Source organism: Camelus ferus, chromosome 5 (genome assembly GCF_009834535.1).
Source record: "Camelus ferus isolate YT-003-E chromosome 5, BCGSAC_Cfer_1.0, whole genome shotgun sequence".
Taxonomy (NCBI): Eukaryota; Metazoa; Chordata; class Mammalia; order Artiodactyla; family Camelidae; genus Camelus; species Camelus ferus.
Genome location: NC_045700.1, coordinates 20,164,805 through 20,192,654, shown reverse-complemented (window position 1 = coordinate 20,192,654; position 27,850 = coordinate 20,164,805).

The following is a 27,850-nucleotide window of genomic DNA, read 5'->3' as shown; positions in this document are numbered from 1 at the left end:
AAATATTTTTCTGGAAACAATATGAAAATGCTATTCAGTGGGTAAAAAGTTTTTGCAGCACACTTAGTGGTATGGAAACAGGTTCATGGGAAAAAATTTTCACAAACATTACACATAATATGATTCAGTTTTAAACCAAACTACTAACATGAAGGGTTATTTTTTGCTTTTTTCTTTTGGTTTCTCTGTTTTCTGATTAATATTTTTTACCCATTCATTCAAAAATATTGTCTATTATGTACCAATCAAACAAATATTAAGCTAATAATTTCTTTGGCAATGTTAAATGGGTAAATAGATCAATTAAAGTCAATTTTAAAAAAAGTAGCTCTCCAGGATGTAAGCTACTTCACGCATACAATGCAGCTCTAACATGCAGCAAGCTGGTAAATTCCTTCCACCTGCCCCAGCCTGGAGTCTCGGTCCTAACTTTTAAAAGTCCTACCTTCGATAGACCAGTTATAGGTACTGCTTACTTGCTCTAGCTCCCCATTTGGAATTATCAGTTGAATTCAATTTTTTTTTCTATTTACTTCTCTCTTTTTTAATTAAAAGAAAGTGATCATTCATGTGTGAAGAAAGGATCGGCTTTCTCAGTGCTTCTCCCCGATTCTCTGAACATGATACTCATACCGTTCTCCCTCATCCAAAATCTGCCTCAGCTGCTTCCGTTTTGCCAAGAGAAAGTCAGTAGACCTAACATCTTCCAAAAATAAGCAAGTATAAACATGTTCTCTAGGCTGCACTTTAAATAATATGATTCTGGCTGCACTATAAGCCGAAATCCTCTAGATAAAACATTTTCCTGATCTTTCTGTTGGATCCATACAACAGATGCGGATACTCCCTTGCAGGAGACTGCGCTGTGAAACCAAAGGTTGGCGAGAAATTTCCTTGTCTAGCAGACAACATATAGACATGCAAGTCTGCATCTTTTGTGAATTTCAATCCATGCGTCTCTAGGGTGCTGTGCCTAAGGTAATTCTCTGAAATCTGTTACACCTAAAGCATACGTCCTCCCTTATGGAGAGAGTAATTTGAGATGGCAAGGATTCTTTGCCTCCTCTCTGCAAACAACTTTTTTTTCAAAGACCTGATGGCATTTATTTCAAAGTGATTACAATACAAAACTTTTAAGAAATTTAGAGTTAAATTTAAATTAAAAGAAAGATATTCAGAAACACTCCCTGACCCTGGGCCTCTAACGCTTTCAGTTTTTTTGTTTTTGGTTTTTTGGAGGCTACGTAATTAGGTTCATTTATTTAACGAAGGTACAGGGGTTGAACCTGGGACCTTGTGCATGCTAAACACGCAGTCTACCACTTGAGCTATACCCTCTTCCACTACGCAGCTTATTCGCCTACATTCTCATGAATAATTTTCTCCCAGGACAAGTAAATAGATAAGGATCCTTTGTCATCTTGGCCCCAGTAATGTTCGTTTCCTTAATTAAGCAAGTTATTTCAGTTGTTCCATCGTCAGCCTGAGATTGTTCTTGATCCACTGATATTTCCAAAGGGGTTATATAAAACTTTTTTTCACTTGCTTTTTGTTTCATCTAATTAGTGTAACCTCAAATGTACACCCACGCTTCTCTGATAATGAAATACAGACCTGAAAGAGAACTTAAAAATTACCTAACTGAAGACTTCCTGTCAGCCCAGGGAAGCTGAAGAGGGATTCCAGGAGATGAGCTGCCCAACTGGAAGAGAGCGCGAGGAGCCGACATAGAGCAAAACAGCACTTTACCGTAAGACAAGCGGGTGGGGCAGGTGGTGCTCAGGTGGACACGCCGGTCCTTTTTATAATGTTAGTGGCGCATGCGTAGTGTTCATAATGCTGACTCATGCAGCTGGCGCATGCGTATTGTTCATAATGCCGATTCACGCTACTAGCGCATGCGTATGTTTACCTCTTACCAGGTGCAAACTACTATGAACTTTGGCCTGGGCCCCACGGCCTACTCACTTAAGGCTGCCGACACTTTCAAACTCAAATGCCCTAAGAGCTAGGTAAAAACATGAATGTGTGAAGTAGTAAGTTAAAAAGAAAAGAATAACAAGCCTGTAGAAACTTGAAGAACAGAATTCTCATAAAGCATTACATAAATTAATTCATGCTCTTCTGGTCCCCAGAAAATCCACATTTGCTAACTAGATTAGTCCCAAACTTAAGTTTTGATTTAATGCGATCTCTCATCATAGAGTGGAGAAAGTAACACCCAATGATGATGAGTAACAAAACCATCAGTTTAGTAAAATGAGAAGGACTCTCTAAGCGATTGTTTTTTTAAAGACCAGAAAGACCTGTACTGTCCGGCCCCTTCTTACCCCTGCAGCCTCATCTCCCATGCACACACACTCCCACCCGTAATCTCACTTTGGCCACCCTCGCCTTCTTCTAGCCCATTTTCTATTCCTGCCACCTGCCTCAGGGTCACTCTCAATAATGTCTGTCTGTCTTAGGTGATTTTTTTTTTTTTAATTTTCTAAATTACATGAGTTTGGAAAGTTATGCTGTCTGTGGTAATCTGATTGCACGGATAGTATAAATTTTTCACCTCATCCTCCATCTCTTTGTGATTACTTCAGAGACCCTCTTATTAAACAGCAGTCTGTTTCCCCACTTCTTAAATCTGGATTGACATCAGAAACTTCCTTCAGCCAATGGGATATTTATTCATAGATATGACTGGGATCCAGGCTTGAAAAAATTCCCAGGCATTTCTGCTCAATCTTGCCCTCTGCTGGTGCCACAAGAACATGCCCAGGCCAGCCTGCAGGATGAAAGATACATTTCACTTTACCCAGATGAAACCATCTTCCTTCAGCCCACAGCCAGCTGACATGTGAACAGGTCCAACCAACCTTACCTGCAGAGGCATAGCAGGCTGCAGATGCATGAGCAAGCACAGATCAGCTCCCAATGAGCAGACCAGATCAGATGAACCCCACAGACTCAGGAGCCAAATGATCTATTTAATGTTGCATGCTACTGGTAGCTTGTGATTGTTACTCGACATAACTGTGTAAATGGGTAATAGATACCCACTTGATAATTTCTGAACACTCCATCTGTGACTACTTTTAGTTGAGTCATGTTGACAGGGGAGCATTCAGACAGGTCTGGGGCCAGTGAGATACAGGTGTAGCACAGACAGCCAGGTGAACCCTTGCTTAGGTTGTGAATAATTTAGGGACTTAGATGGCAGGTGTAATTACTTTGGAAATGGCTGCTAATTGATAGTTACATTAGATCAGAAGGCAAGCGGACTCAAGACCCAGAGCAGGCTTGGAATATGATCAGACTGATACCAACCAAATGACGAGAAATCCTAGTCAAAGGCAGCACAATAAATAAAACAGGGAGAAACATACCTACAAGCAGTATGAGCTAGTGCTGGTAATAACTGGCTAGCAGGACAAAATGAATAATACATATCCATTGCCTCTGAAGGGCTCAGTCGGTGAACCAGTAGTGGACCAGTAGGACCAAGGACCCATCTCTGGACCTATGTGTTTCCTGAGGGCCTGTGGGGGAAACACATAGGTCCAGAGATGGGTCCTTGGTCCTACTGGTCCACTACAAACCATGGTGGATAAGAGGCTCACCATCATTGCCACCCCCTGCAAGAGTCAGAAATGTGGTGGGAGTCCTGGTGCTAAACAGTTTGCAATACATGGGACACTTCCGAACAAACAAGGATCATACACCCCAAATGCCAACTGTGCTCCCCAAGAGAAACACCAAGAATGCAAGCATTTCAGGGAGTGTTGTGGAACAAGCACTGTTTTAGGATTCAGACAAGCATAACAGTACACCTGTTAGAGCAGACAGGTAGCTACATATGAGCAGAGAAAGGGGGGCACAGGCCAAATGGCAGGAAACCATAAATCTTCTCCAATGGGGATCATTGGACAAAGAAAAGCAGGAACCTTCAGGACTGATAAGAAACCACAAATTTGGGGGTGACAAGTGTCCTGGTGGCAGAAAAAGAAAGGTGGGAAAAGACAGGAATCTCCGGCATTTGAATGTAACCTTTTGTTCATTATGCCCTCATTACAATAAAATTAGCCTTGCATATTAGAAGTACCCATCATGCACCAACACCATGACCCTTCTAATCCAGACTAAATAAGGACAAAAATCCCTCCTCCCCTCAGGAAGGTGGAGCAGGGAATTCTTGACTTCCGTGGCTTGTCTCCGAATTCTTTTTGCAAGGAGATGAGAACCTACTTTCCGGTAACACACCCATCTGTGTGATCTACACCAAGTTACTTTAACCATCCTGAGCTTTGTCTCTTCATTTGCACAGTGAAAAATAATGATGCCTGTCTCCCAAAACTGATGTGAAACATTTTGCAAAATATCAATGACTACTTAAGACTCAACAAATGATAACTATTATTAATATTTTCATGATCACAAAGTCATACATATAATAAAGGAAAAACCATACTCTGTATAAATGAAAATTTTCTCATAGGAGAAAAATTAGAAGGCAGAAAAAATAACTTGTTAATTGGAAAGTACAAAGTAAATATAAGATCCCACATTGTAATTGTAAGAAAGACATAAACAGAAATATTTGAATATATATTAAACTCTCTGCCTTTGAGTCATCCCTCAACCAACACTGTTGAGAGAAAAACATTAATAAAGGTCTTTGCATTTATTTTGGGAAGCATTTAAATTCTGTAAGTGTAACCATAATAGGAATTCTTATTATCTTTTTTTTTTTTTAACCTTCTCTATTCATCCTTTTGGAGACATGTTTATGGATTTCAGTTTCATTTGTCAGCTAATGAAATCCTCTATTCTCTATTTTTGGTCCTCCTGTAATAAGAAATTTCTCCTGGACCCTTGAGAAAAAAATGTAAAATAGATTCCAAAAACATTCCGACTGTCAGTTATGTACTGAGAAAGGGCAGATTAATCCCCAAGGACCTCATAGTTGACAAAGTCCTCATTCAGTGTTTAGCTATAGTGCTAAAAGGAATCTGATAACAACACTCTGGGTGCCTCATTGCTGTTACAGGACATAATTACCACCCTGGGGTGTTGAAGATAATCAGATACTTGGATCTCCTGTCACCTCAGGGAGGAGAAAACAGGCAAGCGTGATTATCTTTCTATAATACTAACAGCTCTTTTGTCTCATTTCTTACATTCATTTCAATGAAATGACACTGTTTTGGTTTTCCTTAAGTGACTATTGTTTCCCTAGTCTTCTCCTTTTTTTGTTTTGTTTTGCTTTCACTATGAAGAAAGTCAATTTGCTGTTCACAAACTTTATTGTGAAAAAGAAAATCACGGCAAGGACATGGAACAGGAGGAATTCTCCTATCCTGCTGGTGGGGGAACCAAGCATGAAAGTATTAAATCCATTTTGGAAACATCTTCGGAGCATCTAGTAAAAGTTATGATACACATATCCACTCCTAGGGATATACCCCAAGAAATTGGATATACATGTACTCCAAGACACAAAAATAAGAATACGGATGTCGCCTTATTTATAGTAGCCCCACACTGGGGGAAAAAATGTCCATCAAGAATAGAATAGATAAATCGTAATTACGTTCATGATTTGGAATGCTAGACTGAACCTAAAAGGAGTACCACAGACATGGGCAACAATGTGGATAAACTTCAAAATACACAATTTTGAGTAAGAGAAATTGAACACTAAGGAATATACACCATCTGATCCCATTTACAGAGTGTTCAAAAACATGCAAAAGTAAACTACAGTTGACCCTTCAACAACACAGTTTCCAACTGTAGGGGTCCACTTGTTCATGGATTTTTTTCAATAGTAAATACTACTTACTACACAATCTGTGGTTGGTTGCTTGAATTCCAGGATACCGAACCATGGATACGGAGGAATCTTAAATGTGGAGGGCCAACCGTAAGTTATACTTTGATTTTTAACTGCTTGGAGGGTCGATGACCCTAAATTCCTTGTTGTTCAAGGATCAACTGTATAGTGTTGAGACTGGCATTCTTAGGTTTAAATCTCAGAAGAAGAAGGGTCAGATAACTATGGAAGTCAAAATAGTGGCTACCATTTTGGGAGACTGTCTGCTAGTTTGAGGGGCACCAGTGATGTTTAATTTCTGGACTTAGTATTCAATGTATTGACTTGTTGGTCAATATATAATCCATTAAGCTATATGGTAATGTCATATTCACTTTTCTATACGTGCTTCACATTTCACAATAAAAAAGGGTTGAAAAGGAAATCTTTTTTTGTTTGTTTGTTTTTTAAGCAATTTTCCCTAAACAGAAGAAGAGGGGTTGACAATTACTGGGTTCTTACTGAGTCCTTCGTATACATAATCTCTTCCAATTTTAATAATAATAACTCATGAAGGAAGTTACCATCTTCCCCAGTGGAGAGATAGGGAAAGCAGCTCAGGGAGGTCCAGGAACTTGCCCAGGGCCACATAACCTGCAACAGCAAACCCAGTAACTGAATTCAAATGTTTGACCAAAAGTCCATGCTTTTTTATACTTGATCATGCTGAGTATATTCACACTCAGTACAGCTTTATGGATAGAAATTTTAAATTTTCTAATTGGCAGCCTAACTAAACAGACTCAGGGTCTGTGTACTGATGCACAAACGTCTTCCAATATTTTAAATCTAAGAGATAATTATTAAAAAATATACATAGCTAGTTCTGCTCTAAAGCCAGACCATTCTGTTGAGCAAATGTGTTATTTATTAGGCCAAATTATGCATTGTTCCTGTTTAAATGGTAAAGCAATTTTGTGAGTCACTGGCTCATACAAAGAGGGTTCAAGAAGGACAAGCACAAAGCCAAAATCTCAACTGTAATTTCAAGATCTTCTCCTTTACAGCTATTGGTTGCAGAAATGAAAGAAACAAAAACAGAAGAGAAGTGTTGACCTAAATAAAATTGACTGCCAGCTATTTTCCAAGCAGAGATGAATTTATTCAGAATCAGCAGAGGATTGCAATTTGCGGTCTGCAATCATGGCTAGTCATGTGCAAGTCCTCAGAAAGCAAGGGAAGAAGAAAGCTTTTATAGAGAGGAAAAGGAATCTGGAAGGGCTGTAGCAAACGAAGAGTTCATGGATGTTCATTAGCTGAGTCCTTGCCGGGAAAAGAGACTTTCTTCTTCCTGTTGGGCTCGGCTATCATCCCAGGGCATGAGAGCTCTCCCTTCTGGTCTCTAGACTCTATTTAACTGAAGTTTCTGTTTCTTGATTTTTTGCAAAAGGTAATACAATCTTGTACCCTTCGAAGGCTAGGAGAGAATACAAAAGAAGACATCCTTCTTTGATTCCATACATATTTACTGAGTGCTTACTCTCACAATTTTTCTAGGCACTGGGGATACAATGATGAAGAGATAAACAAGTTGCTGGAGATTATGTTCTATGGAGAGAATGAGGATAAGCAAGTAAACAAATTAGGTAACTTCAGAGAGTGACAGAGGAATGCTCCGAAGCAAACAAGAGGTAACAGGATGGAGAAAAATTGGTGTCACAGTGAAGGTGGGATCAGTAATACAAGCAAAGGACTCTATCAAGAGGTGATATATAAGCCAAGGCCAGAAAGGGGACCAGAAGGCAGGCACACAACCATAAAAGTCAGGGAAAGATGCTTCTGGCAGAGGTAACAACAAATACAAATTCCTAAGTTCGAACTAGGTGTTTTCAAAAACAAATGAGCACACTATGACTGAGGCACAGTCAGTGTGAGGATGCATCGGTTAGGATTTGATTCAGCTTCGGATAATAAAAATTCTCACATAACTGTAGCTTATACAGAGATCATTAATCTAGAATGAGAAAGGCAGCTTCACAAAGCCATCAGGGGCCCAGGTTCTTTCTATATTGTGGCACCATCCTCCCTGTGTTCTAAAATGACCACATGACTTCCAGCCCTCACAACTGAACTCCAGCTACGGGCAGATGTGGGATGAAAAAGAACCCTCTTTTTCTAAGGGTGCTTCCTGGAAGCCAACCCAACACTTTCATATGCATCTCACTGACCAGAAAAAAAAGTCAGATGGAAAATTTAACTAAAAAGGAGGCTGAGAAGTCTTCCCAGCAGGAAGCTAAAAACTTTTTACGTATAGTTTCTATGACATGCAATTTTGTCCCAGAAGAGGTAGGAGTTAAGTACGGTGGGAATGAGTAACTCACTGAGGGATCTGCAGACCACAGTAAGTGGGATTTTACCTCGGAAGCCACATAGCCCTGGGACAATGCCTTGCTTGAATTGTTGGAGAGAGTGTCTCACCTATGTACTCTGCATATAACCAACCACTTCTTCAAGCTTATCTCAGGGACTGACAGGACTTTCAGGGTGGTCACCATAACCTGAAATCATCTGACTCTTCATTTTTTAATCTTCACCTTTTTCAAAGCAGCCTCCATGTCCTGTCAATTCAAGACAGCGTCTCTTGCACAAAGAATGGAAAAGCTTGACAGAAGAGTAAAAATTTGAGTCCAACAATCACCTCTCGTAACCTGAAGGAAACCATGGAAGAGAAAGGACAGAGAAAGCACTGCTTTGTGCTGTGGGTGTAAACAGACATGTTGGAGTTCTAATCCCCAGTACCTGTGATGGTGACCTTCACTGGAAATAGGATATTAAACATGTAATAAAATTAAGATGAGCTCAGACTGCATTAGAGTGGGCCCAAAGTCCAATGACTCTTGTCCTTATAAGAAGGTCAATTAGAAGACACAGGGAAACAGACACACACAGGAAGAAGACCGTGTGACGACAGTGGCAGGGACTGGAGTGATGCATCTGCCAGCCAAGGACGGCCAGGGACAGGTAGTCAACATGAGACGCTGGGGAGAGGCAAGGACAGAGTCTCCCTCAGAGCCACCAGAAGGACCACCTTTGCTGACACCTTTATGTCAGCCTTCTAGTTGCTGAAACTGCAAGAAAATACATTATCTGTCATTCAGGCCACTCACCTGGTGTGTGGTACTTTGTTATAACAATCCTGGCAAACTAATACAGATTTTGGTACCATGAACTGGGTGCTCCTATAACAAACATCTAAAAACGTGGATGTTACTTTGGAACTGGTAATTATTAGAAGCTAGAAGAGTTTTGAGGTGAATGTAAAAATACAAACAAAAAAACCCCTGAATTCCCTTGAAGAGATTATTGGTAGAAATATATTAACATGTTTAAATGCACACATGCAAGATGTTTAAATATGTTAAAGGTACTTTGGGAGAAATCTCAGGTATAAATGAGGACTATGTTATTGGAAACTAGAAAACTAGAGGGAAGGTGACCTTTGCTGTAACATGGCAAAGAACTGGGCTGAACTGTGTTCTCATGTTTGGTGGAGGGTAGAACTTGTGAGTGATGAACCTAGATGCTTAGCAGAGATCCAAGCAAAATACTGAAGGTGCAGCCTGGTTTCTCTTTATGGCTTACAGTAAAACGTGAGAGGAGGAAGATACATGGAAGAAGACATTTTTAAGGAAAAAGGAAACAAAACTCGAAGATTAAGAAAATTACCAGCCTATTCCTATTGCAGAAGAATGAGGAAGTGGGTTCTGGAGAGCACACCAAGGGTGTGGCTGAACATCCATTTGATAAAGAGATTAGTAAAAGTGTGACTCACGGATGGATCCAGTCTGGAGACACTGCCAGCTCCTTCTGAAGGGGACAGAGAAAGGACAAAATGAAGGAGGACTGTCATAATTCTGAGATCCTACAGGACAGGACATAGAGCTGTCAGCTGTGGACATGAGTTATCCTTCAAGAAAAGGGAACACTGACCCCAAAGGTGATTCAGAGATCAGCAGGGCTGCCACTGCCACCATGAGCCCAGAGGGCACAGGTCCATGGACACCTCTGTCTCCTTGGTTTGGGAGGTTGGGGGGTGTGAAGGGAGCACCCCCTCAGTTTCAGCAGGCTAGTCTACCACCATCCAGGGCCTCAGGGGAGAGGCTTCCTTCCACAACTGCAGGGGTGACACTGCCACTTCAGTGGGCCCAGAAAACAGAGCATTGAGCCAAAGAGGAATATTTTGAAGCCTTAAATGAAATTTGCCGTGCTATGTTTGGGGCCTGTTTGAGATCCATGACCTCTTTCTTCTTTCCAATTTCTCCCGTTTAAAATTGAAATATCTATCCTAGGCCTGTCCTCAGAGTTGTATTTTGGAAGTACATAACTTGTCTGATTTCAAAGAGTCACAGCTGGAGAGGAATTTTGCCTCAGGATGAATCACACCTTGACTCTCACCTGTATCTGATGTAGGTGATGTACAGATCACATTTTGGACTTAGAGTTGAGGGTGGAATGGGTTAAGACTTTGGAGCTGCTGACATGGGGATGAATGCATTTTGCACGTGAGAGTGATGAATTTTGAAGGTCCAGAGGGTGGGGTGTCATGGGCTAATTTGTGTCCACCCAAAATTCATATCCTGAAGCCCTAATCCTCAGTACCTTAGAACATGACGGTATTTGGCCATATAAACAGAGAAATACCCACACAGAGGAAAGGTCGTGTGAAACAGAGAGAAGGCAGCCATCTGCAAGCCAAGGAGAGAGGCCTCAGAAGAAACCAAACCTGCTGGCACCTTGACTTTGGTCTTCCAGCCTCCAGGACTGTGAGAAAACACATTTCTGTTGTTCAAGCCACCAACACGTGGTATTTTGTCATGGCAGCCCAAGAAAACTAATTCAGGATTTGACTGAAATTTAGGCTGAGAATCAGTTTCTACATTCTACTTCATTATTTGCTAAGACCTTCCAGGTTATCTTTTAGCTCTAATGAAAGGGGCTGGAAATTCAGAGGAATAATCGGTGTGCATACACTTGAGGTCTCAGTAGGTTTTGAGTGGATCATTTTCTGCACCACGGAAAGAAGCCCTCATCACAATAGTTTCTGCTCAGGTTCCTCTCAGCAGTGGCTCTGAGGGAACTCACACAGTAAATTCAATCTGAATTCTCCATTCAAAGTGCCCCAGATTTGAACAACACCAACACTGTAAACTGCAGATGAAAGGAGGCCAGAGCTGGGGAAAGACATGCAGGTCCTCCTCAGACCCTTCAGAAGCTAGTTTATTGGCTCTGCATTTAAAATCTTGATGGAAATGTTAACAGTCCACTCAGGTTGTTTAACCTCCATCATGAAGACCCCTGGGAAAACTTAACCTGATGACAAAGAGCTCTCCAGAAATGGTCCTCCAAAGTGAGGCTAATTCACTTTGGTTTTAAATGCTGTGAAGTGTCCATCCTCGCTTCTCAGTTTAGAAGGACAGTAACACTCACCCTAAGTTCAGTTATAACCACAACTGGAATCATGGCCTCTGGGTACCTACCAGATACACAATCTCTCTCACACAGCGTGAAAAGTTCACCATCACTGATGGAAGCAGGAAAAATAAATGATTAGCTGTAACTTGACAGGTTCTTTTTTCTCTCGCCCCTGCATCCACAGTACATAAAGGGTGTTGACAGGTCCAGTCTCTGTTTTCAACATCAAGCCTCTCAAAACTGCTCTTTCCATCTCATCTGCTAACAGCTTTCATCCAAGCCTCCATCACTCAGCATCTAAAATTATGATTCTGATCTAATGGGTTTGAAAAAATACTATTCTCTCAAATACCTTCATATTCATTTTTCTTATTGCTTTCTCTCCGTCAACTGAGTTTTGAAGACTCTATCTCCCCACATTTCCAATAACAAAGTCAATACATCATGTATTTGGAGAGTGGTGTCATTCCTTTCAGTTACTGATGTTTTATCCACAGTGCCTCTGGTGACGAGAACAGGACTCAGAAAGTGCCACCTGCAGTGGTTGGGGCCAATATTCTGAGGTCCAGCAGGAATAAATGTTAGTGGAGCTAACCCTCCCCGAGTGCTCAGTCTGTGCCCCACACTACGCTCGGCATTTCACATACATGCACTTGTATTTTTTATAAGAAATTTATGAGCTAAGTCCTACTGTAATTTCTGTTTTACAATCAGGAAATCAAGATACAGAGAAAGTAAGTGATTTACCCCATTCACAAAATAGCCTCAAACTCGAGCTTTTTATCTGAGCTTAAATTTTGAAACTTGTACTATCCGGATCAAAATTTAAAACTCTTCACAAGTGGACAATGGAGCAGGAATTTTCCCAGGTCAATGTCTCCTGTCCTTACAAATCCTTAAGCTCCTGTGGTTAGCTACACAGGAAGATGTAGGTAAGAGCCCTTGCCCCCTGGTCAAGGAGTGAGGAAGTGTGTTCTGATTAGAAATCTGTTGCTGTGTTACTATGGGCAAGTCACTTCTCTTTGCTGGGCTTCAGCGTCCTGATCTGTGAAATTAGGCTATTAAACTATATCATTGCTAAGGCACTTTTCAGCGATTCTTATTCTCCCCTCCTCCAGTATATACATCCTCCACTACTACTAAATCTATATTAATTTGTGTGTGTGGGTGTGTGTGTGGGGTGTGTGTGGGTGTGTGTGTGGGTGTGTGTGTGTGTGTGAGAGAGAGAAAGAGAAAGAAAGAGAGAGAGGGATTTTGAAAGACAAAGAGACAGAAAGAGAAGCAGAAAGCTGGACTAATAATATATAAAAATATATTTGTTCCTTCTTCCTCCCAAAATGGTGGGCAATTATTAGCATCTTCGCACCTTAAGGTGGTTGAGGGCCTGAGTCAGCATTTCTACAATGATTCTGGACGCCCAATCATGATTCCAAGATGAATGTAGCAGTAAGTAAGGGAAGGAAGAAAACGTTTCTCAGGAACCCCTTGGAAAGCTTTCAGTTAGCATCTTCTTGTTTACAACTAGGTTATGTGCGTAGTCCTAAATCTGCAGTTGGGTCTGGCTTCCCTGAAATCCAGAAGTTTCTGATTAACCCCAGAACGAAGTAGTCAGGCAGTGACCTTGAGGAGGCATGCCACAGCTGCATGCATGCCACAACTGAACACTGTCACGTACAGGGCTGCCAGAGAAGTGCTTCTCCAACGTGTCACACTTTAGAGCCACATCCCTACAATTGTTCCATTCAAGAACCAACTCTTAGAGAAACGCAAAACACTTTTTTATAATGTAGCTCCTTTCTTTCCAATTTTATCTTGGGAACCCATGGAAACATCCTCCTCAGTTTTCTAACATCCCATGTGATTTCCAGTCTGGTCCTTTGCTCACCCCGTTGCTTTCCTGGGATGCTCAACGTTCTCATGTATCAGATATTTATGGAGCACCTTCTCTATGCCAGGTGCACAGCAGGGACCAGGACATGCACATATCAATGAAAAAAAAATGATCCTTTCCTTCAGATTCAACAGTCCAGTCTCAAAAACATGCATATACATAATCAATTACTAAAAGTAACACACGTCCTTAGAATAAACAGTTTCCTCTAAAGTTACCTTAGTTCTATGCATACATCTGACTCAAGTCCCCAACTTCTCTAGGTCACTGATCTTGTCAGTTTAGAGTGATCTCCTTTTCCAGCTGGACTTTGTAGTATATTTGCTCTAGAAAACTCATGCAACATGTAATATATAAGTTACACAAACATAGCCTTTCCTGTTTTACAAAATACGAGCTTTACGTCTCTTCTAAATTTTATCTTTTTAAAGTACAGATATCTTATCTTAAGTTTCTTTATTTCTCTAGAACTCACATGCTATTCCTTTTTTCATTCACTCAGCTTATTACCCCCTTGTTTAGTTGTTTCTATGAATATAGTATCACGCCAGGTGCTGGGCAGAAAAGACAGGAAGGGAAACACAAAAATAAAGAAGACACAGTCCCCAGCCTTAATGACCTTCTAATCAAGCAGGGAGGATGGGGCAGACAAATAACCATAATACAAGGCAAATTTTAATAAGTACAGAAATAGAAATATAGCCAAGAGGTGCCACTAAAGGTGAGGCTTGAAGGCCAAGCAGGAGGTGATCAGACGCAGAGCTGGATCAGAGAGGAAGTGGATGGTACTCTATATGGAAGAAAAAGAATGAATACTGAAGTCATAGAGAAATTTTGAGATCTGCTCAGATAGCAACTGATTTTTTTTTTTTTTTTTTTTACTTTAGATTGAATTCCAAACAGAAACTGTGAAAAATAGCTAGGAAAAGCTTAAGATAGGAAAGATAAGCTGGTAAGCTGGTAGTAAACAGTGAAGAATGTGAGCTTTAATCAGCTGGCTTGAGACTGGGGTGCAGGCTGGGGAGGGTGATCAGAGGTTCTCAGCCAGGCAGTAACAGGGTCCAAGTCAGTTAAAATGATTAATCCAGTAGTGGTGGAACTTGGGTAGAACCAGAGTGGGGAGAGGCCACCGAGAGAGGGGCTTAGGAAACTCCTGCAGCAAAGTTAAATGGAAGAGGAAAGAAACTTATTCTGTTCTCTGGCCAAGCCCCCTTGGAGACTCGAAACATGGATGGTGTGCGTTATTTTCCATTTAGCACAGAGGCAGACGTTACAGCAAGGGAGGAAGAGGTGGGGATGTTGGATTCGATGGCTGGACATGGGCAACATGGAACGAGAGAATCTAAGATGAATTTCATTTCTTACTGGTAGTTGTGACACCTTCCCTGCACCAAGATATTTCCCCTTGTCCACTGTCTCTGTTCCTAAAAATACAATTTGCTCTTCCTCCTTTATTCCCTTTATTCTCTGTTAATTCTCTCCTTTTACTTTTTTCCAGATCCCACATAAAAAATCTCATGCAATTGCCCTTTTCACACATTATTCAACTGGGGGTCATATTGCTTAATCATTGTAAGCTGTGTCTGAAGTAAAATCTTAGGAATTACCAGTCTCATAATGTCAGTCGCAGCAAGGAAACATCATGTCCCCAACAGTGATGACCAAAACGACCAGTGAAGGAAAATTTCATTCAAAACCCGGACAACAACAGGTTCCCAAGAAGTCTGGTGATCTCAGTTACAAGTTCATTAGAGGTCTGAATCATCCACACATACAGTTGCCTTTCATTCTTTGATCTTCCATGGCTCTGAAAGTCTAGTTTAAACCACAGCCCCCTGTCAGCCCTGGGACACAGGGATTTGACAGCCCCCAAGTCCATGATGGCTTTGTCTCAGATCAATGCAGTGACCTTGAAAGAAACCCACCTTCCAGCGCTTCAGTTTCCTTGCAGACAAAGTGGGAATGCTACCAAGTTCTCATACTTGACTAGAAGCAGCAAAGGGCAAAGCCCTCTGAGGACACAAGGTGTTAAATAATAAACAGGATGGAATATGTAATTCCATCAATCACACCCCGCCACTGGCTGTGCCCATTCATTATTACTTTTCAATTTCTAAAGTGATGGCAAAATGGAATTTCCACTAATTTTTCAAGAACTTGAATCTGATTCTTATAATCCTGGGCTTAATGTTGCTGATATATTGTCGATATAATTTTTGTGTGCTCCAAGAGGCTTTCTGCTCACAGGGCATTGCTGTAAGTTGTGGATAATTTATTTTCTCCTGCTATTATATTGTGTAAATTACCATGTTGGCAATATTTTAGCCTTTCACACTTTGAATCAGTGCCCAGAATAATTCTAACAAGATTTTGATTCTCCGGAAGCAACTTCAAGGAAGCAAGCCCTTCAAAACGCCTGCACATTCATTTAAACTTCGGCAGAGAGACACATTTCCTCCAGGTCAAGTGTAAGGTGCATCTGAAGGGTAACTGATACTTATCTCATCCCCCTGCTGATAACTACATCCTCCGTTGCCAGAAACCATCGCAGCATCTGGCCAGCAGAACACGGGTTCCCCAGCCTTTCCACCTCAGGGTGCAGGTTCTACAACTGAAACCAGACCCGAAGCCCACCAGGAACCTAAAGAGGAATTTGATTCCAGAGGTCCAGCCATGTAACCAAGTCTGTGATTTCACTTCATCACCCAAAGAAGATATTTCAGTGTTCAACCAGGAAACGTCTCATTTCTTAGTATTAGGAGTGATCCGGAAAATAGTCAAACATGGGTGTCAGACTGCCACGTGAGGACAAACCAGGAGATGTAGAAATGGACACTGTGCCACAATGCAGTCATGGAAGGCTCAGCAGGGCACGGCCTTCACACAGTCTTTTCTTTGATACTGAATATAGCCTCATATAACAATAGGAAACAAGGAAAACACAAAGCTTCCCTTTTTTTAACCTCCCTCAATCCCACCTCTAACCTAGTTCAATAGGGAAAAGTTTCCAGAACTCATTAGGAAGAACCCCAGGGAATTAACCCTGCCTCTACCAAACTCTCCAAGCCCAGATTCAGGGCAGAGAGAAAAACTACCCCCTCCTTACACTTCTAGAATGCTTCCACTCTGACTACCTGAGTGCTTAAGAAGCTATTCTTTCTTAATATTCTCGACGATAACAATGCAGGATGTTGCCAGTGATAACTTCATAAGGATGTTACAAGAATTCAATGAACAAAAATGCCTGTGTTCCTTGTCCAGCATATGACAGAATAAAAGGTATCAATCCTTACTATCCATAACAAGGTACCATTATCATTGACATAATAATTAATTAAACATTAATAATAAGGATCTTCTATCTGTACAGGGAAAGAGGCTACATCTCAGTATAGGTGACTGTTCCTTAAACCTCCTGTTCCAAGTTGGGACTGATTACGGGCACGAGGGAAGGACGGACCCAGCTCTAGGGAAATTAATAGATGTATTTCCCCTCATGTACTTCTCAAAAATACATATTAACTTTTATTTAGTTTGGCTAAGCTCTCCTTTTATCTATTCATGCTTCTATCTAAAAATGCAAAAGTAGTTAGAGAAATAAAAAAGACCCTTAGAAGTACTATTAAATTTCTTCCAGTTTTCTAATGAACTTAATAAGCTCCCCAGATACATCTCACAAAGTAAAGAAGCCTTCAAAAATACTAAAGTGATCTTGTTTTCTCCAGCGGTACAGAGCATTCTAGGTGACTGGTAAGATACATCATCATCAATTTTACGAGTGTTCAGCTAACAGTGAAAGGAAAATCACAAGAGAAAACAGTTGCTTTTTGATGCCTTATAATATATTTGGATGGAGGTCCATTGCAAGATTTTCTCTGAGCAGTTTCCTCTGAGTTTTCATCTCAAATTCCAGCTGAATTCCTCTAACTGCCTGGCGGGCCAGGCAGTTTTTGATACTGCCAGAAACTTGCCAAGATTTTTTGATCGAAAGAATATAACTCACTAAATTCAAATCACTGTCACTCTTTCTGCTGTCTCTACTCATTTAGTGAGCGCTACGATGAGAAGGGCTCCGCCACGGGCACCGGGATTGTGGGAAACACGTGAAACAGCTTGAGTTTAGCCATCAAAGGCATAAATCTCCTCTGAACGGCAAAAGCAACATCAGACTCTAGGACAGAAGAAGCATAAAACCTGAACCACAGATCCACAGTCAGGAAAAATATCTAAGATGGAGTGTACCTTGATGGTGATCAAGTTCATGTGACCATTCTTAATGCTCAGCTGGCTTTCTGCAGACCAGATTTCAAGAGTTCCTTATTGCAAACTTGTAACAAGCAGAAGTGGCTTTTTATTCCCCAACTGTCCTGGCAGGGTATAGTTTTATTTATTAAGGCAGCATTCCTCTAACTGCAGTCGATGTACCTACCACTTGCATCAATCTTATCAGGTGTTTGATTAAAATCCAGATTCTTGGGTTTCACTTTTAAACCATCTCCACCAGAATCCCTACAATAGGTTCTGAAAGTCTGAATTTTTAATAAACTATCTCGGTTAACGAGAGGAAAGCAGGCACTTGAAGTGAGAACTGACATTATGACCCAGAAATATCAAACCTACAGGAATCCATTACGTATAGAATCATTTCCCAGGTGATACTGAGGGATTCCAAGAAAAAGAAGTCATGCCCAGCTGCCCTCAAGCAACTTAAATGCAATCTGGTATGAAGAACTACAAAGTAACAAATCAGCTTGGCCCTGAAAGGGGTGAGAGCAAAGTCAGGGTCTTCATTGAGGAAGTGGTCGCTCACCTGGACCAGAACTGTGTCATTGTTTCCTGTTCAAACTGTTCCCTGCTTTGCTTTTGTTAGGCAGTTGGATAGAAATGAACACGGGGCAAGGGGAGAGGAAGGGGAGGGAGCAAGCCAGAAGATAACAGTACGCCTGTGCTCAGGATAAGGACCTTGAGAGTTTTACTTTCTCTAAATGAGGGCCAGTAAAGAAGCCAGTTAGAATTGAATGCTACAGCTGCACAGTAGAGAGAAGGATCTAGCTTAACATAACCCAGTGGTCACTGTAATGTAACTAGCGTTGCAGTCTGGGCCCCTCGCATAGGTTTTTCTGTGTGGATCATGGGTACAAGCATGTTACTAAAAGAGATGGCATGCCTGAGCACTCAAGGGACATGAGCCGTCAGTCAATCACGAGAACGCCCCTAAGCCAGGATGTAAGACAGGAGAAACAAAGGAGCGCCACAGTTCCCCTCCCTTGGGTTGGCCCACCTTCAGTTCTTGAAGATGTATTATACTTTACTTTCACTCTGTTACTAAAACTTTCTGTTTATATCGTGCTTTCAGTCTCCTGTTTAAATTCTTTTTCTTAGGTAAGACATAGAACCAAGGAGGGTCTTTAACCCTCCCCACAGTAACACTTTTAGAGTGAAATTGGAAAGGTGTGACTCTGGCCTCTGTAGACCATGCAGATCTGCAAAATTGAGGCTGTTTTACCCTTAAATGTCTAGGAATTAATGTTTCTCATAGCCACAAGAGAAGGAATGAGGTTAAGTTCCTATGGAACATTAAAACTTTTCAACAAGGAGATAAGGCTGTCTGGAGAGCACAGAAGCCAAGGACCATCTTCCACTCACACCACTCACTGCTCCACATCTCCACGGTCTGGAACAGAGGCCCACCTACAGCTTCAAGCATGTAGATCTGAGCATACAATCTGGTTGAAGTGGAGCATGGATAAAACAAGCCTATCAGAATGGATAGCAGACATCCCAATCAGCTTTTGAGCTATCCTATATTAATGGACTAAATAGACATCATCTCTTAGAGCGTATCTTCTAAAAAACATTCTAACATTTAAATTATGACTGATTCATAAAATTATGATTTTTCTGGAACAGGAAAGAAATATAGCCAAGCCTTCCATATCCACAGGTTCATAACTGCAGATTCAACTAACCACGAATGAAAAATTTTTAGGAAAAAATTTCCAGAAAGCTCCAAAAAGCACAACTTGAATTACACTGTATTTACAACTATAAACACAGCATTCACATTGCATTAGGTATTACAAGTAATCTAGACATTATTTAAAGTACATGGGAAGACGTGTGTAGGTTATATGCAAATACCCAATTTTATATAAAGGACTTGAACATCCATGGATTTTGGTATCTGCAGGGGTTCCTGGAACCCATCTCCCATGAATACCAAGGGATGACTGTAGATTCAATTGATCATAGCTTCAAATATAGGCTTTAAATCAGACACTGGCTTGTCTCAGGTTCATTATTTTGTGTACATGACATAATCCAGAAAATCTGGTTTGATATTTTTTGGTTTGTATTGATGGATGGGTTATGGGGACAAGAATTGCAAAGTCCATTTGGACTCCAGAAATGATGGAGCATACTTGTCACCACACCATTCAGTAATAAAACAGTGCTCCAGGTAGCTGTTTCCCCCAGATCATTGATCGTTGAGCCTGGAGGGAGAAAAGCTGAGTGTGCCTTCTTTCTGAAACACAGGAAAGTCACTGTGGATAATATTTCTGGCATGTGGATTCCTAAAGGTAGTGTCAGTAAATGTTTAGGTATGTATCTGATTCAGCTTTCTATAACCAACACAGCAGTTAATGTCAGTCTGTACTCCCTGCATGGGTTTTCATATTATACATCAGAATGTAGAGACCTAAGCTGGGGCCCCGGAGAGCAGGGGGAGCTGCAGGGGTAGGTGTCATGCTGAGATGAGCGTTGTCTGCCCATTAGAGCAGTTTCTCACTGAGCCAAGCTTCTGTCATCGTGTGTTATTATCCGTAGGAGATGAGGCAACACTTCTGTAAAAAGGGGATATTTTGAACTATGCCTACAAAAATGTGAAATACAAAGTAGAATATTTCCAAATAAGTAGATCTTTTACGTAAGCAAAGAGTGACTAATGAGACTGATTCTGGGGTTGATGCTGAGAGAAAGACAGAGAAAATGGGAAAGTGCTGGACCCTGCTGGGGAACCCCTTCTGCAGATTAAGCAAGGGGGGCAGAGCCTTTCCTCCTCACCTCTGAACTGTGGTTTCCATAACATCCACTGCACCTAGGAGCATAATTCCTACTCAGAAGGAGATAATCGTAAGGATGCTACCTGAAGTTACTGCTACTACCACATTTTCCAATTAGCTTGAATAATAAACAGAAAAACAGCGCAGTGTGGGAAGACTTAGACTAATAAATATGCCCAGAGTTCTTGACACAACTCAAATATTGAAATTTTTTAAAGGTCAAGTTCATGCAAGAACACTTTTTTCAGTCAGACTGAGACTTATGTAATTGTCTTCCATTTCTCTAAAATTTAAGAGCATTAGTGTCAAATAGTCTGATATCTCATATAGGCTTTACACTAGGATACAGACACCCAGCAGAACAATGCGACCATATTTAATGAAATAATCTGGGAAACCAAAATATTCTAAAGCAAGGGATCAAAGTCTGGTCCATGGACTCCTGGGAGTTCCCAAGACCTTTCTGGGATGCATCATAAGATTAAAACTATTCTAAAAATAATACTAAGATGTGATCTGCCTTTTTCATTGTGTTGACCATGCATTGATAGTACAAAAGCAAGAGTGGGTAAAACTGCTGCAGCCCTAGTGAGAATCAAGCGGCAAGTGGTACCAAACTGTACTAGACATCATGGTACTTTTCCCCATCAGACAGTTGCAGAAATATATATATATATATTAGCTTCACTTAAGAATTTTCTAAATCAAGTAGTAATAATTAATTTTATTAAATTCATTAAATTCTGACCCTTGAACCCTTGACAACATATCTTTATGCTATTTTGTGTAATAAAATGAGGAGAACCCATTGAACATTTACACTGCTTATCAAAGCACAATGTTTACCTCAAGTAAAAGCACTAGGATGATTAAGTTGTGGACTGTTCTGGTTGATTACTGCATGTAAAACTATTTCTACTTGAAAGAACAACTAACAGGCCAACATGGTTATTAAGATCTGGGCATCTGGTATTGAAAATGAATGAAGGAAGCCTTTGATATCAGGAAAAACAACTTCCAGTGAAAAAATGTTCAAGTGAATATTAGAATCTTGGAGAACTTATACCCACACTGTGAGCGTCACAGCTTCCCAATACTTAAAGACTTTTCTGATGAGATCAGTGTTAATATCAACTAATATGTTTTTTGGATATCACATAATGAAATGTGTCAATGTTTAGAAGAAATGATCCATGTGTGATACTATAAAAATCATGCATGGATACATGATCCACTCAAAGCTCAAAGGAGACCAGTGAATCATCGTATAATACAGAATGAAAAAGTCCATGTTTAGCATTTCAGATTCCTCATTTCAATTAACCTATAAAAAATTACCACTTGTGGAGTTTCAGTGCCGTATCAAAGAAGAATATTTACAATTATCTGAAAAGAAATTAAAATATTTCTCCTCTCCAAATACACAGCTGTATGAGACCAAACTTTCTCTATATACTTTACCCAAATAACAGATTGCAACAGATTGAATATGAGAATCCTGTTGTCTTCTATTAAGCCAGGCATTAAACAGATTTTAAAAATGCAAAATATGTCATTCTTCTCATTGTTTTTGTTTTATAAAATACAGTTAATTTTTCATAAAAATATGGTATTTATACTAATGTGTAATAGGCTTCTTCTTGTTTTCAAATAGAAAGAAATGTCTTAGAATTATTTTTAGTTTTAATTTCTAATATGGTAAATGTCGGTAAGTCTAATCACATTTTTTTCAAAAAAGCTCTTTGTAGTCCTCAGTAATTTTTTTAACTTAACATTTTTTATTGAGTTAGAGTCATTTTACAATGTTGTGTCAAATTCCAGTGTAGAGCACAATTTTTCAGTTAGACATGAACATACATATATTCATTGTCACATTTTTTTTTCACTGTGAGCTACCACGAGATCTTGTCTATATTTCCCTGTGCTATACAGTATAATCTTGTTTATCTATTCTACATATGTTTGTCAGTATCTACCTTCAGTATGATGCATACAAGAGACCCACTTTAGGGAGAAGGACACATATAGATTGAGAGTGAAAGGATGGAAAAAAATATTCCATGCAAATGGAAAAGCCAAAAAAAGCAGGTGTAGCAGTACTGATTTCAGACAAAATAGACTTTAAAACAAAGGCCATAAAGAAAGATAAAGAAGGACATTTTGTAATGATTAAAGGAATAATACAAGATGAGGATATTACACTCATTAATATATATGCACCCAATACAGGAGCACCTAAGTATGTAAAACAATTACTAACAGAGATAAAGGGAGATATTAACGGGAATACAACGTTTGTTGGAGATTTTAATACCACATTAACATCACTAGACAGATCTTCCAGACAGAAAATAAATAAGGCAACAGAGAAATTAAATGATACAATAGAAAAATTAGATTTGGTGGATATTTTCAGAGCATTACAGCCCCCCAAAATAGGATATACATTCTTTTCAAGTGCACATGGAACATTTTCTAGGATTTATCATGTACTTGGGCACAAAAGAAACCTCAAAAATTTCAAGAAGATAGAAATTATCTCAAGCATCTTTACTGAGCACAATGCCATGAAACTAGAAATCAACTACAGAGAAACAAAGGAGAAAAAAAGGAAGGCATGGAGATTAAACAACATGCTATTAAAAAACCAGTGGGTCAATGATGAAATCAAAGTTGAAATTAAAAAATACCTTGTAGTCCTCAATAATTTTTAAGAGTGAAAAGAGGTCTTAAAAGCAAACAGTTTGAGAACCACTACTCTGAGTCAACGGAGAATCAAGGGGTCTATTCCTTATACCAAGAAAATCAAGAAAAGGGATAGTTACCAGCACAGCAAAGAACCAAGAACCATTTTTGGTTTCTATCCTCTAATTGGATAAATTGTAAAAGAGCTAGGCTGTTTTTAGTGGCCCAATGAGCACAAACACTTGGAAGTCAAGTCATTCCAGGAAGAGGATGAGAGGGCTGTTCTGCAGAACTGTAAGGTTAGACCTCCACCCTCTTGGACTATAAAATCCATCACCTTTGACAGAAACCAAAGAAAAGGACAATGATTTGGGGGGAAAGAAGTAAAGAGGGTCATCCAAGTAGCAATGACAAAGGCAGGAAACGCAGTTATGCAAACTAGTGAGATAGGAGGGCTATCCCAAAGAATGGGGAAAGCAAAGGAAAATAAAACACTGGCATTTGGGAGGCACCTAATAAGGGTAGAATACAAGCCCCACCCTTCACATGCACCATTTATTAAATCTAAAGGGCAAGACCGAACGGTAGGTATTGTCATCACAGATGTAGCACCAAACATCCTTCTTTGAGACACCTTCTTCATAAGCTCTTTCCAGAACTCCTGAAGATATATGAAGATACTGTGCTACCTAAACTTCTCTGAATCCCTAGCACAGGGCTGGGAATTAAATGGAATGATGTTTGTAAAGTCATATGCTTATTTATGTTTATATTCTTAAGTGTATAGCTGTTTATGAAAAAGCGTTTATATTTTTCCTCTGATAGTTTTGTATATGTTAGGTAGCATTATTACACTTTTAAATCATGGGTCTACTTGTGGAGAAGAAACACAGAGAATGCTATATTTGCAGAAGCCATAGGGAGCAAAACGGCAGAATGTACAAAATGCAGAACAAAATGAGGTATGTTGCAGGGGAACAGCACAAATATGAACACCTGTTATAAAGGACCGCCTCTGCAGCATTAAGCCTCTCAGCATCCACTTTTGGAAATTCATAGTTTGGTGCAAATGGAATGGATTCCTGAGTGTCCTGTATTGGGGACTTTGAGCTGCTGCATGCGTGTGCCAGTGACTTACAATTATCTGCTTTAAGTGTCTATTATCCTTCCTGTCTGAAGGTCCTAGTAGCCCACTGCCCCTACACTTACATCTAGGATTGTTTCAGCAGTAGGAAGGTGGGCAGCCTGGAGCTATCTGTGTTCTTCTCTGTGCTGCTGATTGCTGATAGCAGGACTCTGTGAGCTGATGGCTGGTGTTACATGGCGTGCCCTCTGGCTATGGAACAAAGTTTACCTAAGTGGCCAAGGCAGAGATCAAACCTGCAAATGAGTCCTGGCTTAGTAGTGAAGTTGACATAACTAAAATAAGCAGCCACCATAATCAAAGAATCCCATGAAAAGTATGTTAGTATATTAAAATCCAACATCTTTATTAAATACCTGCTCGCAGAGGCCATCATCCTGCTCACTGTCAAGTAATTAGACATTAGGGGTGATTTTTAGCTAATGTCAGAGGCATTCCTCTCATTAAAGTCTGCCTAATCAGTACATCATGATTGCCCAAAAAAGTGAAGTTCAAAATTGCTGATGGCATTTAAAAAAAAAATCTATTTTCATCTTGCCTAATTATCTGAGGTGTGAATATATCTGATTTCAGCATTAGGGGAACAGAATCTCCATGACGATTACATGCAGCAAATTCCTTTTCATAATCGTGAAGGAAGTTTCCCAAATCTATGGAAAAAAGTGTTTGTTAACATCTGTATTCAAAGTGTTGCGAGTTCATTTATGCAAGGTTTGCACGTAAGTCCTGCACATCCTGTTGCTTTATCACAACCAGACTACTCAGTTTTTTATCTTTCGTTTCCTTTAAGATTCCTCAGTTTTCTTGGAGAAAGAAATGGTTTCTACATGGAAAGTTTCTTAGGCTCAATTTCATAGCACATGGCAAGCAGAAAACATATTTCAGAAGCTTACATATTTCCCTAAACAGCAAACAAGTCCAGCGCACTTGGTTTGCTGTTTAGTTCTGCATAACTTTCAGTTATGTTAAGAAATGTAATAGAAGATAAGTTTTATTACAAAGTGTACATTCTTCTAATAATTTAGCAATGAGCTGCATTTATTGAACCACAAATGTCTAACCATTAATCACACAGCAGGAATTTAAGAAATCTCTAATACATGTGCATATGATCTTGGGCATTACGGGGGATCTAGTACACTAAGCCGCCCTTCTTCTTCAAGGTATTATGAGTAAAAAGTAATGTGTCAATATTTTTGGCACACTAAGTCAGAGATTTTCATAGAGTTGTGAGCATTCTTTATTTTCCACCATTTTTCTTCTCCTCCCAACATTGCCCTTTGTATTTAAATATTTAGCTAGGCATAAATGTTTATGGCTTTTCGCTTTACATGTAAGATGTGACAGCATTAAGTAGAAAAAATACGTTTCTTCCTAGTCTTTTGATATTTTCTGTGTGTGCAAAAGATTCATATACAGACAAAAATATCACAAGTAAGGATGTGCCTGAACTGCTCCCAACCCTCATCTATCCTGATTTGAATAGAATCCCTCAGAGTTAGGACAAGGAGAGACTGAAGGGACTGACAAGGGCATGAATATTGATGTGTTGCAAAGAAAAGGATCCTGCACTCTGCACAAAAAATAGCAAACTGCTAGGAAGGCTTATGGGATCAGAAAGCAAGGGACCTGTATCTCACTTCTCAGATAAAGACACAGGGAGGCGGCAGGACTCTCCCAGGTAAAGACATGAGAGACAGATGGCCACCTGCTACGCACGGGCAGACAGAGCCTTCCACGGCCTCATCGGGAGTTCTTCCCCTTTCACGGTGCAGGAGCACAGAATGGAGGCCATACACCCAGGGATGACACAGAGACAGCAGAGAGAGCAGTGGACCTGTGAGGGCCATGAGCTGATATTCATAGTCAGTACTCTGGCATAAAAACGTTAGATCCTATCTTACGAGTATGAAGAACTCTGGGATCTATCTCACTCTTATTGAAGGCCCCCTGTGTATCAACATTGTGTTAGGGTTAAAAATAAGTCACCCTTTAAGAGTGATCTGGGAGGGTTTCACCAAACAGAATAGACCAGAGGCGGCCAATGGAGGACAGGTAATGTTAATCAAAGCTGGTTGATAAGGAAGAGAAATTTACTTGGGAGGAATGGAAAAAGCAAACAAAGGAGAAAGAAAATGGGGTCAGCATTACCTGTCACAGAGTAAGGAAGGTGGCCGGTGAGGAAAATAACATGTATGACACAGAATAAAATGAAAATATTTAACTAAGTAGGAATAGCAAGGTCACATGAGCTTGAACAACACTGCATTTTGCATGATCGTATGAGAAGAGCAGCGAAAAACTCAACCTATGTTAGGACTCTCTTAAATATGATCATTTCCAACATTAAGAAGCAATTTTAAAGAAAGGGTTTTCTGAGACTAATTGGCACACCAGCTCGTCTTCTCGTTCTCCCAAGTGTCTGTGTGGCTGAGGGCACAGATAATAAACTGCAGAGCAGAACAGCGTAATAGGCAAGGAGGGGGACTGTGAAGAAGGGCCTTTCATCACCAGCACTACAGGAGGATGGCATTTACATGAAATTGATTTTCAGTGGTGAAATTATGCTTGTGATGTTCCATTGTAAATATTGACAGCATTAAAAGGAATGTCTGAAAGACAGGCACTAAAATGTCACCAGGAAAAAAGCTGACCAGTATTTATGCTAAATTCCTCAAATTGCATCCCTTTTCTACATAAGTAGTGATGCTTCATGAAACAAAGCAGATAATTCTCTGGAGCTATGAAGTGAAGGAAAATGAATGTGCCTACACTCACTATCATGTAGGAAGACTGCCTCTCATCATAATGACACAGGGTTCGGGTTTCCCCGCCCTTCTTGGAGGATCTTCGGATAGCAAACCTTACATCTCTCCCATACTGAGCTCAGAGGATGAACAGACCAAATAAATTGCTGTAAGAATAAAAGGGACTCAGAAACATTCATAGATTCCCGGTATTGAATAGAGTATCAATTCTTGATGGGACTTGGCTATTTAAGCTTCAAAACATGTTTATCTTTTAATGAGGAATTAGACTGACAGCTTGATAGTGATGAAAGGAAAAACAAATCAGATTCTGCTGTTTTTCTATTAGTTGTGGCAAAACAGAGGCTAAAAAGCACAATCTGAGGATTTTGACTCAGTTGGATTTCTGGAAGCTTTTAGTTTAGTCCTTTGTCATTTTCTACCTCGACATCGAGCAGTTTCATTCTGGACTATCGTTAGTCTGTGTGCTAATTCAAAAAAATAAAGGCTGCAGTTTTTTGATCTCCACTATATTTCTTAGAATTATATGCAATTATTCTGAAAGAAGAAACTGAAGAATTGTCCTGGAATTCATTTTAAGAATATTATTGCACACATAGTACATTTATTAAGTAATTTAGAGCAAAATATTTTATTGGATTACTAATTACATTACGGAACACTATATTATAGTTTTGAGCTTGTGCTAAAATATCCTTGGAATGAATCGTAAGTCTAGGATTAATAGACTTACAGATTTTGGGGAAAAAAAAGAAAGAAAGGTTTTCTTTGAAATATTGCCATTAGTGCTTTGCATTGCTACCAAATAAGTCTTTCTCCAGTTATTCTGAGAACTGTAATTTCCAGTGCTTTGTGCAGAATCTTATTACAACACTGAATTTTGACAATGACATTTTACATCAAAGATAAATTTGTTGAGAAATACCAAGTGCGGTAATTCTGAGACTGTTACAGAGAGTTAAATACCTTCTGCTACGATCAATAACAAGCATATGCATAGAGGTACAGTTGCCATCTCACATA